A 13,526-nucleotide genomic window follows, 5' to 3' on the forward strand; every position below is an offset into this window, starting at 1 on the left:
CACAAGGCAGGAGTGTGGGGAAGATTTGATCATGAGACAGCCTTGAAGACTTTACTAAGTTGAGTCCTCTCTCCGTGGATCGCATGCTCCACGTCCTTTCTCCTCTCCCTGCCAGAGAATCGAGCGAAGCCCAATGAGCACACTGCTGAAAATGACGAGGGGTGATGGTGCTCATGTCAGAGTGTGATGATAGCGATGATCATACTCCTTGATTTTCATTTTCCTCTTTCCTTTGTAGGTCTCTGAGTAATTATAAACATTTTCTTTACTTTTTACCAACTTTTCTTGCACATGCTTTTGTCAGTCTTTCATGAGGATCTTCTTCCAGGTACTGTGCTGTGAAAGGGAATTTTCGTGTGGGGATCCTCAGGAGCCACCTAAATGTTTCTCCAGTTCTGCCTTCACTTCACCAAAAGTGGAATCTGGCCAGTTGTGCCCTGCTTATCCACTCGCTCTGTCTTAATCTTGATGGGTTATCCTTAGGGAATTAAGGCTTCCCCACATTGTGTCCCCGTCGTAAATGCTATAACTAAAGGTGAAGTAGAATATTTTCATGAAACATCACTGGTCAGAACTAATCATAGGACTCAAGTTAGATACCAAAGGCCACTGGAATTGTGAGTTTCCTATGTCCAGAATGCACACAAACATCACGAGTAAGAATAAGGCATTATATAGCAACTTTGGTCAATGGCCAATTCTAGAATTCGAGAGTCACAGAAATATTAATCCTATACCACCTCATCTCTCCCTACACTTCATTTCTACCCACCTCTATTTGAATATTAACTTTCAGGAACAGAATTTAAGATTCCCAGTATGGGGCCTGGCAAGTTTTCTACTTATCACCAAGAGAATGGAATTTCCCTGGGGTATAAGAAAGGCAGTTGATGAACGCTAAAGTAGAAGAGAGGAGACAAGAATTGTTTCATTTAAGAAAAGTGAATGGCTCTGGAGCTGACAAATGAATCTGATGCAAGAACTAATCAGAAAGTGAAATGAAACAAGTACAAATATCCCCTGCAAAGTTGAGCTACTAAAATCACCTGATCCAGGAAAGATGGACTCAAAGAAAGAGAGAGAGAAAGAAAGAAAGAAAGAAAGAAAGAAAGAAAGAAAGAAAGAAAGAAAGAGAAAAGAAGAGAGCAGGGGGAGGGAGGAAGGAAGGAAGGAAGGAAGGAAGGAAGGAAGGAAGGAAGGAAGGAAGGAAAGAAGGAAGGAAGGAAATAGGGGGAAAAGAGGTATGTTCACTCATACTGACATACTAAAATATCATCACATCCTGGGTGATTGAAATAAGAAATGTATTTGTCAGCTCTGGAAATCCTGTGATTAAGGGATGTGGTTTGATGACAATTCTCTTCCTATTTTGTGGAGGGTCTCCTTGTCTGCCTCATCTGAGGTGTTCACATGGAGAGATGAAGCCTGGTAAGTCTCTTCCTCTTCCTATGTGGATACAGAATCCCTTGTGAGGACTCTACCTTCTTCATCTTATCTGCATCTAATCACTTCCCAAAGTCCCCACCTCCTCCTGATATCCACACTGGGGTTTCAGATTTTCATGTAGAGTGTAAGGAGAACATAAACATTTGCCTAATAGCAAGGCAGTTTTGCAGAATCAACTTAGTAACTTTGGGGCATCGTGTCATAGAGTGCAGGAAGTAAACACTGAGGGCATTTGTACTCATTATGGGCTATCTGACTACTTGTTTTTAATCAGAACAGATACTTCCTGATTGAGCAGTTGACAGGTTACGCATCTAGGGATTGGGGCACCATTTGTTACCTCTGAGTCACATCTCTGAGAAGAAAATTCTTTAAGGTGAGATGTAAATTTCTTTACAATGTAATTTGTCTGTGTAAATTCCTAAGAAGACAATGACTTTTATTTGAATGTCTAAAAGATAAACTTTCATAGACATACATACATACATATATACATACATAATTTTATAGCTGTAGTTATTCAGATTTCACAAAGCGTTTAGCTGAACTGGCACCACAAATTGTCCATGATAGACTGATACTTTACTTGGCATTTCAGAATCTTCTTTCACAATTGTAGTTTAAATATCCACTACATACAAGGGACTTTTTAGGGGCTGAATAAAATCAAGTTGCTATGCCCACAGGACAGACATTCTTTTGAAGATAGATCTGCATGTAAACAAAAATAAATATATTACCAAATGACTTGAAAATAAGTGTTATGGTGAGAAATCAGCCACAGAATGAGTTTTAAAAGTGATAAGGAGGAAGAGGGGGGAGATTTTTTCAAAAGCAAATATTTGATCTGAGGCTTCAATGATCCTATCGTGATCAGAGGTAAAAAAAAATCCACAATAGCATTATCTTGAGAACTTTCACAAATTATAGGTGTTGACAGAAAATGATTGGAGCTTTCTCCCATATTTTCCAGCTTTGAGGAGAAATTATTTTGTCCAGGTTAGCTTTAAGAACTGTGCTAAGCTTCATGAAGTTATAAAGTGTGTGAATTTCCAAGATTTGATTTCTAGGAAACTGTAATTATAGATTTGGGAATCATCAAACTCATGTTAAAAGCCCTAACATCAGAAGATAAAGAAATGAAAGAACAAGTCCTGATTGAGAATAACGTAGAGTATCCTAGAGAAACTCAGAACAAAACCATATTGCTCAGCTGATCCTCTTCATGCTGTAGAGGCAAAGAAATGGAATCACCATCATATAAAAATATCTGTGTCCTCATATTCATTGTTCCACAATTCATGGCAGCTACGATTCGGAAATAATACAAAGTTCATGTCAAGGGATGATGGTGAACGTATATTTAGAAGAATCTTATGCAGTCCAAAGAAACGAGACCCCACCATTTACAACAATGTGGACGAACCCTAAAAGACATTATGCTAAGGGAAAGAAATCAGACATCGAAGAAAAAAATGTGTGATCTCACTATTATAGGACTGTGAAAAAGAAATCAACCCGGAATACATAGAAATAGGGACCATTGAGCTGTTTGGGGAAATTATTCATTTTTACAAGCACTTTTTTTAAGTTTTTGCATCATTCTAATATTTTTTTTTACCTGTTGCATAGGTTTTTGTGTTCTGCTTTTGATTTTTCTTTGCAAATATTATTGTGATCTGAATTTTGAAAATCATTCCTTATCATTGTTTGAAGTGCAGCAAAGTCAGTGCTAGAGTCAGTTGCTCACTGACCCAGAAGTGGAGGACCTGGGTGAAGGGTACATTTGGGAACTTTTGACTATTTTGGCAACTTCTTATAAGTGCCAAATTATTTTACAATGAAAGCCATTTAAAATAATAAAGGTAGTCTATTCTTCCAAAATGATAGCTACATATTTTTTGAAGTCCGTGATATTTTTTTCAATGAAGTTCTATAACTTCCTCACTTTTAAAGAGCCAGCAGCGTAATCCATTCTAATTCAATCCTATTTGTTCCTAGATGAAAGTATTTTACCACACATGAAATGGAGAGTCGTAATAATTTGTGATACTGGGAGCCATTTTATTCTTTTTTTTTTTTCAAGTAAGCCTAACATGTCATGCTAGACAAAGTGAGACATAAAAGTCTTATTCTTGGATGTGATTTAAAGTTCTCATTGTGATGATCTATATATGGGAGCTATATAGAGAAAAGCAAACATGAGTTTAGAACCCTATAAATACTTGCATTTTTTAAAATGCAGAGACATTAACCTTGTATTAGTCTTCAAGGTCTGAGGACAAGATTATTTTGGTTCCAATTTTACCAGACTTTGCCTCCTAATACTATTAATTCATTTCCTAAGCAAGAAAAATGACTTGGGTCAATAATAATTAGGCTATGTTTCTACTGCCCACACCTCAGGAGTAAATAAGCCAGGGGAAATCCTGCATGGGTCTGATGTACTCTTAGTGAACTTGAAGCAGGCAGGAATGGGTCTGTACTTTTTGCAATGATCAAAGAGGGAAGTACTATAAAAGAACTGAGTTTTGATTTAAGGAGGTGCTACTAGGGTTGATTTGTTCTATTAAGTGAGATGCGAATCAACTTGTTCAATAGTCTCCCACCAGCAGCCTTACAAGGAAACAGAAAAGAAATGATTCATAAAGAATCTTGTACAGGAGACTGACTTCTCCTGAAAACAAAGAGAAGACAAGAAGTGACTAGACATTAGTGTCTTTTCTTTTTGCGTCTTTTATTATTCTTCAGAACAAAAGAAGAGATTGTCCCCTTTTCCTTTTCAAAAATAACCTGGAGTTAAAAAGGATAGTACATTTAATATATTTAGATAATGCCCAAATATCTTCTACAAACTTTTTAAAAATCTACAAGAGTAATTAAAACAATAAAGCTTGCAGACGCTCCTTAACCCATGGACAGACATGGTTTGACAGTTGATGTAAATCCCTGAAGGATGAAATGTCAATGTCATTTCTGGCATTCCTGCCATAACCAAGTTAAAACTAGCCACACAGAAACCAGCATGCAGACTAGCAAAGCCAGATTGCAGATCCTTTTGCCAAAATTGTGTCCTGCTCATTTCAAAGATGTCAAGGTCAAAATGCAAAAAGGTGGGTGAGATATTCCAGGTAAAAGAACACGAAAGATGTCAGAAACCCTTTGCGATGCATGATCATCTATTGGATTCTGGAGTGAGAAAAGGAAGATGAGAAGGCTATTAAAGACAGTATTGGCGCAATTGACATAATTTGAAAATGCACTGTAAACTAGGTAATGGTATTATAGCCCACAACATAATTAAATTGTTGATCTTATATATTGTACAGTATTGTATTATTATATTCTAAGTATATGAGAGAATTTCCTTGTTCTCAGGAAATATACATTGAAATTATTTCAGAGAAAAGTGAAAGTGTGTGTGTGTGTGTGTGTGTGTGTGTGTGTGCATAGAAGGAGGGAGAAAATGCAGAGAGAAGGCAAATGAGACACAGTATTAATTGGTAAATCTCTGTAAATGGAGAATGTGATATTTCCTGTGGTATTCTCGCAACTTTTTCCTAATTTTAAATGGAAAAAATGTAAAAGTAATTAAAAGTAATATGGATTTTGCATTCGGTGTTCAACTTGCTCAGCCTACTTATGTGCCTGAGGCTAATTTCAGGTAACCATTTTCTTTCCTTAGACCTCCTACATCTGGCTTAGTTGTGGCCATTCCAACAGCCTAATAATAAACAGTTGCCCACAGACAGACGCAGAAGAGACTCTTAACTCAAGATATGGGTGGTGCTCAAACTAAACTCATAAGGAAAAACAGTTAGCCACATAGTGGGTCAGGCTTGTGGGAGGCAGCTGTGCTTCTAGGGGCAGCCTAGAACTTGTATCTCTTTTCACCACCAGGATCTGCCCTTTTTCTACCTGAAGACTAACCTCTATGGATTGTGTCACTATTATGCCTGCACCAATAAGGTCTAGTTAGGGAGAACGGTATGTACGTTCACTGTGGTTTTGATAATGCCTGTGTAGAATTCCTTATTCTGAAGCTTGACTTCTTCCATAACTGAGAGCTACTCAGTCTTCAGAATCATTACTGATGTCCTTTGCTTTTTCCTTCCTGGGACATCGATTGCCTCTTGCTGTTGTAAGTCCCTAGGTGACTTACCAACTTTGCTAGTGTCCTGAACTGCCCACTTTTTGAAGATAACTTCTCAATCAAATGATTTTCAGTTAAACTTTTCTAAGGATGTCATAGGTCCATTACTAAGACTTTTGAAAATGCAAGGTATGACCGAAAGTGAGGAACATGGGGGGTGATGGGTCTTATATGGGGAGGTAGCCCTGGACCAGAAAAAGGCCATCTTTGGCTTTTACCCTGTTGCTACAACTGGTGTATTAGAGAAAAGACAGTGTAGAGGAGAGACCTTTGTAGGTAGATAGACTTCAGTTCTGTGACCTTGACGGAAGACTAATCTGCTTGAGCTGTTTCCTCACGTGTGGAAAGAGATTAACCTCACTGGGTTAATGTGAAGAGATAGAGCAAGTTCATAACTTTCATAACTGTACCACAAAGTATTTTCAAGTTCAATCCCAGGACCCCCTCCTTCATAAGACTTCTCTAAGGGCACCATTCCCGAGTGATCTTTCCTTTTTTGAATTAACATTGTCAGAACCGGAGTTAAACCTTCATCACATCTATCCCATAAACGTATAAGATATTTGCTTGATATGATCATCCAACTATATTGTTTAACTGTTTTAACTAAGGGGGGCTCTATGAAAGCTCACTGGTTGATAAGCAGAGAGAAAGGATCTGGGAGAGAGCATTTAAGACTGAGTTTTTAATCCTTGTTAGATTTCTCTTCCCCTATGATAATATTAACTTAAAACCAAAGCAAGTAAAAATGTATTCCTTCCTCTTTTTCTCCTTCATTCGTACACACCTGCATGTGTTTTAACAACTACTATATATTTACATATATAGTATTTGATATTGATATTTCTGTAGATCTGTTACCTTACTTGTAATCATTTACAAGAGGGAAATTTTTAAAATGGATGTGTTTCTGAATTAAGCAGACTGGGTGGTAAGGAAGCAGAAAAAGTTCTCCACAGTTGGGCCTGCAAGACCCTTCTCCACAACCAAGTCATTTTTCTGTTTCCTTTGTCAACATCCTTCCATAACTGTTGATTGTTTTTCTCCATCCTCAACAGTTCTAGGTTAACTGTTGAATTTTTTTTCTCCAACCTCAATAGTCTAGGTATTCCTATTTAACCATTTCATTTTCCTTAAAGAGAAATGAGAGACTTCTTTTAAAATAAAAATAATTAAAATTAACATTACAATAGCACTTAATCATTTTCTTATGACTTCTAGAGTCACCTGAGAGGTTAGTAAATAAGCAGGTCATCACTTACAAACAAATTAAAATACCAAGGATTAGCCAGGTGCAGTGGCTTATGCCTATAATCCTAGCTACACTGGAGGCTGAGATCTGAGGATCACAGTTCAAAGCCAGCCCGGGGAAGTAAAGTCCATGAGACTCTTATCTCCAATTAATCACCAGAAAGCAGGAAGTGGTACTGTGGCTCAAGGGCTGGGGCAATAGCCTTGAGCAGAAGAGGTCAGGGACGGTGCCCAGGCTCAGAGTTCAAGTCCCACGAGCAACAAAAACAAAAACAACACAAAAACAAGGATCAGAGGAGTTCACCGCATTTCCTGTGTCCCACACACATTACTCTTGAAGGCTGCAAATGAAACGCAGCACATTCTAAGTTTCCTCTAAATGTTTGTTTGCTTGCTTGCTTGATTCAAGTCAGGTACAATGACTTAGTCCTATAATCCTAACAACTTGGAAAGTACATCTGGGGAGGATCAAAATTTCAAAGTCAGCCAAGGGAAAAAACCATACTGAGACTCTCATCTCTACAAATAAGCATAGTGGTACATAGTGGTACTGTACCCGCGGTAGCATGAGAAGTATAGGTAGGAGGGTTGGGGTCCAGGGTGGCCAAGATGGTATCATTACCTATTGCTTATTCACATGTAGGTACACATTCATTGGAAGTAAAAGCTCATTTATGAACTCTTAGATTATCAAGAAACCCAAGACAATAATTAAGAACAGGTTCAATTTTGTAAGAAAATCCCAATACAAAACTTTACCCCAGGACACATTGTAACTGTCTTTTCTTTTTTCTTGTCTTCTTTTTTCTTCTCTTTCTCTCTCTATCTTTCTTTCTTTCTTTCATTTTTGCTTTCTGCCAAAGAAAGACTGGCAACCCTCACTGAATTCCCCATATTGTGTTTCCCTAATAGAGATGCATGTTTTTACGTATATTTTATTGTAATTAATAGAAGGGTTACATTATATTCACCAGATAGAAGGTGCATTGCTTCACAAACATTGATACCCTTTCTCATGTCTTGGTCCCCATTTCCCTCCCTCCACCCCCGCCCCTCATCTTGTTTTTCCCCCTTCCCTATTCTATTTCAAATAACCAAATAAGCATATATACAATATATCAGATAACAAGGTAAAGTACTGTAACAATATGAGATAACCAAGGGACAGCAAAAGAGATGAGAGATAACATAGTACATTAAGGACAACACGTAGTGGTATCATTCTCTGTCTAATCAAACCACACAAAGTATCATGTGCACTGGGTCCTTTCGCTGTGAAGAAAGCAAAAGGATAAACTTGCAATCACTGGAGACCAGATACTGAAGGAGCAACAAGATATTCTGCCTTAATAAACATTTATTTTGAATCCTGTTTGATGCAGTGTTTGATTCAAGTGTGCTTCGCCAAATGTAATGTTCTGCAAGAAAAAGGATTCTGAGGTTGGGCAGATTTTAAAACACTGGCTACTATGTCTGTCTGGTTCCAGGATATAATCCCCTTGTCCCCCTTCTTGGAATTGAATACTGGGTCTAATACTGGTTTGAATACTGGGAGTCTTGCGCAGGCCACCATGCTATACTTGCAACCCCTGGAAATTCCAATTGTCACTTAGCCTATGACAAATATTGCAAAACCCCAGTGTATAGCAGCCTATTTACCTTTGTTTTCAGCACTATTCCTGTACATGGGTAGGCACTAAAAACCTGCTTTCATAAATGGTATGCTGAAATTTATCATCATGTTGGACTAGAAAAACACACAACTGATCTACCTTTTCAATAGTAGGAATATACCCAGAGGACTTATTTTTTCATGGTTAATTAATAAAAGAGAAACAACAAAGCTCTTCAAAAAAATGCCTAAGGAAAGCAATTATGACAACACCCCCACACTATTCCTCAAAAGAAGGAAGACAATAAATGGCTCCATATCAAATACCTAATATTGTCTTATTTCTTATCCACCAACTCCCCCCTATTCCGTCAAGCTGACTTTCCAGCCTGCTCAGATCTTCTACTGTTCAGACTTACTTGGGGTCATTTTGTATATATTACTAGGAAAAATATTCTTCAGAGGTTCCCTTGTATATATGCTTATACACCCAGGTTCTATGGTAAAGAAAATAAAAATCACAAGCTATAAGGTGTCTAAGCATAACCCTTTGGGAGCACTTACTTTGTGTCTTCTGAGACTGCACCTTCCCTCCTGCCAATACATTTTAGAAATATTTTACCATGACAATGGTGTGTGTGTGTGTGTATAAAATATCTGACCATCTGAGAAATAGTTTGTAAAGTTATTGTATCAGACCAGTGGCTCTTCGCAGCCCTGTATTTTATCTCTATTTTGTTGTATGCAAGAACAAAGTCAGCTGATGGTTTGTCTTGTCCTTTCTTTCCTTCTTAGTAGTATGTTTTCTTGGCTTTACTGTCATCCTGAGCCTTGTTTTGGAGGGCAGAAGAATGCTTAGGTCATGTGCAGCTTTTATAGCCTCATTTAGTGGAAATGGATCCTCTGGGCCTACTCTATGCCCATTGCCTAAATTTAAAGTTCCTTTTCTTGCAGGTGGCTTAATTTATATTTGTTGATGGCACAATGAATGCAAATAACCACACAGGTGACCTTTAGGAGGCTAGGAGAGCCAAACCACTTATGGGAGTGACTTAAATTCAGAAAGGCATCATGATATATCTTTAGCATTTCTGCAAATATCCTTTTCTTGAGAAAGGAACAAGTTTAATCACCCCATGGGTGTTTGGAAAGCAGAAGGACATGTTAGTAGGATTTCAGCAGCATAACCTAGAGGAGTGATGAGATAAAAGGAAACACAAGCAGGTGACAGACCATCAGGATGGATTTGAGTTGAACCCAATGACAATATAGTGGCAACTGAATCATAGCCTGAGAGCAGGTGATGAAGAGAAAAATGAGCCTTTTTTCATGATCTTAGAAGCTATTTACAGGGAGTCTTAGCCAAGGATGTGTCCAAAGGATGTGTTGGTTGCAGCTAATGATGAAATTAGGTAATTGCGGATTCACTGTTGTATACTTACTGGGGTTTTGAACTCAGAGCTTGTGCCTGATAGGCAGGCATTGTACCATTTAAGCCAGGACTCTAACTTTTCTGCCTGTAGTTTGCTCACTTTGGTTGATTGGCTGATCCTGAAAGGGTCTAGATAGCTCAGGCTAGCCTGGAATTAATAATGATCCTCCATCCTCAGCCTCCCGAATGCTGAAATTACTGGAGTTTATCACCACACAGGGCTCTGTATGTTTCTAGCATTCTCATTGTTTCCCCTCTTCAATAAAAAACATGTATGAAGACAGGCTAATAATTTTTTAAAGGTATTTTGTTTGGAATCAAAGTAGAAACAACTCAATCCTCATATTGGAGTGCAATGTGATTCATAAAGATAATTCCAGAATCGACATATAAGAAACTCACGAGTTCTTTCCAACATTAAAAATTAACTTAGGAAATCACCTTTCTGCACTGTCAAGAAGGAGACAAATGAAGATAACTGAAACTCCTAGTATGTTTGTAGTGCTTTTGGAACTTGTGTGGCTTGTCTATCTCTATTCTCTTCACAGTGGCAGTCCTTGCCTGACTCTGTGACTAAGTCCTGCTCCCTATGTGAGCATCCACACTGACTGTCAGCTGGAGCCCCAGCCCAGTGCCCTGGACTCCAGATGTGCCCCAGCCATTGTCGTTGTTGACACTCCAGCCCTTGAAGACAGATCTTCCCACTTATTCCCTCTTACCTGATTTGCTATTTCAGGGACCACCTTTACTCCAGTTTCAAGATGGAGTACGTCAGACTTTTCTGCCTTTTTTTCCCCTCTTTATTTTTTTTTTCAGGAACAAGAAATAGACTCATTTAGGATGGTGGGCTACACACTTGTTTGAGTGAAGCTGGCTTTGAAACAGATTATCTACTGGAATCACAGAAGATGAGTCAGAAGCTAGCATCCATGAAAGCCTATTCTTAATTCTTCCCGTTATATCCATCCATGTTCTCTCCAGCCTCACCATAGATAAAGAACAATACCCAGCCCTTAAAATGCAGCTCCAAGGGAGAAGACATGAGAAAATATAATAACAAGAGTTTTCAAGAATGGCAACAAGAACACTCCTAACTTTTCAGATTAAAAAAAAAGGCCTGAGGAAAAAAAAAAGTTACATCACCATAAATTGGAATGTAATGGTATAATGGCCTAATACTTAAACTTCTAAAAGTTACAAAAATGCTTTCTTTTTTACTTTCTCCCTCCCTCCCTCCTTCTTTCTTTCTTTCTTTCTTTCCATCCTTCCTTTCCTTCCTTCTTTTCTCTCTTTCTCTCTTTCTTCTTTTCCTTTCCTTTCCTGAAAGGCTGAGAGGCTAAAAATCTGATCTCTGATGCACTCCTTGATACCTGCCACTCTGGAGTTTTGATCATGATGATTCAAGTAGTTAAGATATGGTCAGTTGTATTTTATAACAAATAGACATCTCGCTGATTTTAAAAAGTGAAAAACCTCATCATTAACCTTCTTAGAAGATAAAGTACCCTCTTACTGGAAAGTTATAGAAGCCTTTAGAAATTTTAGAATTTCTTTTTGGCTTATTAGTATCATTTCTGTTTATTATGTTTTAGAACGTCTGTGACGTAGGGGAATTTAGATTGCTTAACCCTGTCAAAGCACAAACTGTGACAAGCATTCTGAGTGAGAACAGAGGCACTGAGTTCAAGGCCCAGAGCTGGAGGAAAATGAAGTGAGACCCTACTTTGTCTTTTCTGAACTTAAACTCTACTTAAGCAAAGAGAACTAGGATATGGATACTAGAAGTTTATCTTTGTGATTGTTGTTCTTAATGTACTATGTTATTTCTTTTCTCCCTTTTTTCTCTTATGGCTAATTTCATATGGTTAATGTATTTGACTTTTACCTGATATATTGTATAACTATTTATTTGTTTATTTGAAATAGAGAAGGGAAAGGGGAAAATGGGACAAAAACATGAGAAGGGGTATCAGTGTTCAAGAAGTAATGCACCCACTACCTAATGAATGTAACTGTAACCCCTCTATACATTACCCCGGCAATAACACAATTTTTTTTTTAAAAAAAGAAAACTCAAGGTAAAAAGGAAAAATGCTTGTGTTACCTGGAAGGTAGAGAATGAGGGCTCCATGGAGTGACAGACCGAGGGAGTTATCACCAAGTTCTACATCAAGGCCAAAACCTTCATTAAACAACATCTACAGGCTAGGATTTTGAGAAATTTGTTACTGTTAACAGTAATTGGATTGAACTATTGCTAGCCGCTAGTTATGACAAATGAAGGAGCAACCAATGTTCCTTTGGATATTTCACCTATTATAATTCAATAACAAGATATAGCACAACTTCCTTACAAATGGGGCAATGCATTCTTTCTGATGGAAATAGAGTTCCATTGTGTGTATATTTTCTTGATCCAGTCATCTGCAGAGAGCCTTCTGGTTGATTCCATATCTTGGCTATGGTAAATAATCCTGGGATGAACATAGTTGTGCTGGTGTGGCCTTGTTTGTGACCTCTGGGCAGAGGCCTATATAAAATGATGCACATCAAAATAAACTCCAAGAATGGTATCAAGGGGTTTTGTTTTGATTTCTTTTAGGGTACTGTTTACAGTAATTTCTTTCTTCTTTTGTACCTCCCCCTTTGTTTCTTCCTTGTCACTGTTTTCTGTTTCTCTACCCTTTCTCTGGTATATGTTTATCTGTTTCGGAGAAGGGAAGGGAACTCACAGAAACGGTGGGACAAAGGATGATCCAATGAAACTGTGATACCCCATATAGATACTGTTTACAACTTGGCTGGGTGTGGGGGGTGGGAGTTGCAGGAACCAGAGAAAATGAGGGAGGACGTGATACTGTTCAAAAACAAATGCATTCATTACCTGATTTATGAAACTGTAACCCCTCTGTATATCACCTTTTCAATAAAAAAATGTGAAAAGTAATTGGCTTATCCCTAGGCAAGATAAAGCAAAGCTAATAGCTTTGGTAGTTCTTATTCCTTCAGCTAGATTATAAAATAAATTCTCTATTAGGATAGTCTAACAATATCTGGTAAGGTAGCAAGAACACCTGCCTAGGCATTGGAAAATACTGGCCCACGTCTTGGCTCCTTCTGAGAAAGCACATTTTTCCTGCTTGATCTGCAATTTTCTCACATTTTCTCATCATAATCACTGCTTTGCCTGCATCACAGAATTATGATGATCAAAGAGATAATACCTGTGAATTTTAAAAATTGCAAATCACTATATACATAAGGTATTATTAGCATATTTAACAGATGCAAATGATGGACTCCAAAGAAATATTAATTCTACCTGAATGCATTTATCATGAGAAAGACAGGACCTCAATTTATGTGGACATTAGATGTATTTGTGCTTCTTTTTTGCTCATCTCCTTTGCGTAGTTAAAATGCATTCTTTAAAACATGTGTGCATATATCATCCCAAGCCCAGCTCTAAAAGCAGTTAAAACTCCAAAACAAGAGATAACCCACAAAATAAAAAGGTAAGCTCTTCTTTTGGCAATTTCACTGCAATAGTAATTGTGCATTATAATACTATGTCCAAATGGAGTAGAAATGGGGTATTACTGTGAATGTATGAGCTATAGCTAGGTTAGCTC

The 13,526-nt window shown here is 37.9% G+C and overlaps 1 long non-coding RNA gene across 2 annotated transcripts; it reads right to left on the reverse strand.

Moving 5' to 3' along the window:
* Nucleotides 1-4,506: 4,506 nt before the first annotated feature.
* Nucleotides 4,507-11,424, reverse strand: LOC150038950 (uncharacterized). 2 transcript variants are annotated; one of them, XR_016534582.1, is made up of 3 exons: nucleotides 11,265-11,424; nucleotides 10,614-10,784; nucleotides 4,507-4,635 (listed from the first exon to the last, which is right to left on the reverse strand). It is a non-coding gene; the product is annotated as an uncharacterized LOC150038950 (long non-coding RNA). The 2 variants fall into 2 exon arrangements; XR_016534583.1 differs by having other exon boundaries at nucleotides 10,614-10,787.
* Between the last annotated feature and the right edge of the window lie 2,102 nt (nucleotides 11,425-13,526).

Source organism: Megascapheus bottae, unplaced genomic scaffold (genome assembly GCF_031878675.1).
Source record: "Megascapheus bottae isolate mThoBot1 unplaced genomic scaffold, mThoBot2.hap1 H_2, whole genome shotgun sequence".
NCBI lineage: Eukaryota > Metazoa > Chordata > Mammalia > Rodentia > Geomyidae > Megascapheus > Megascapheus bottae.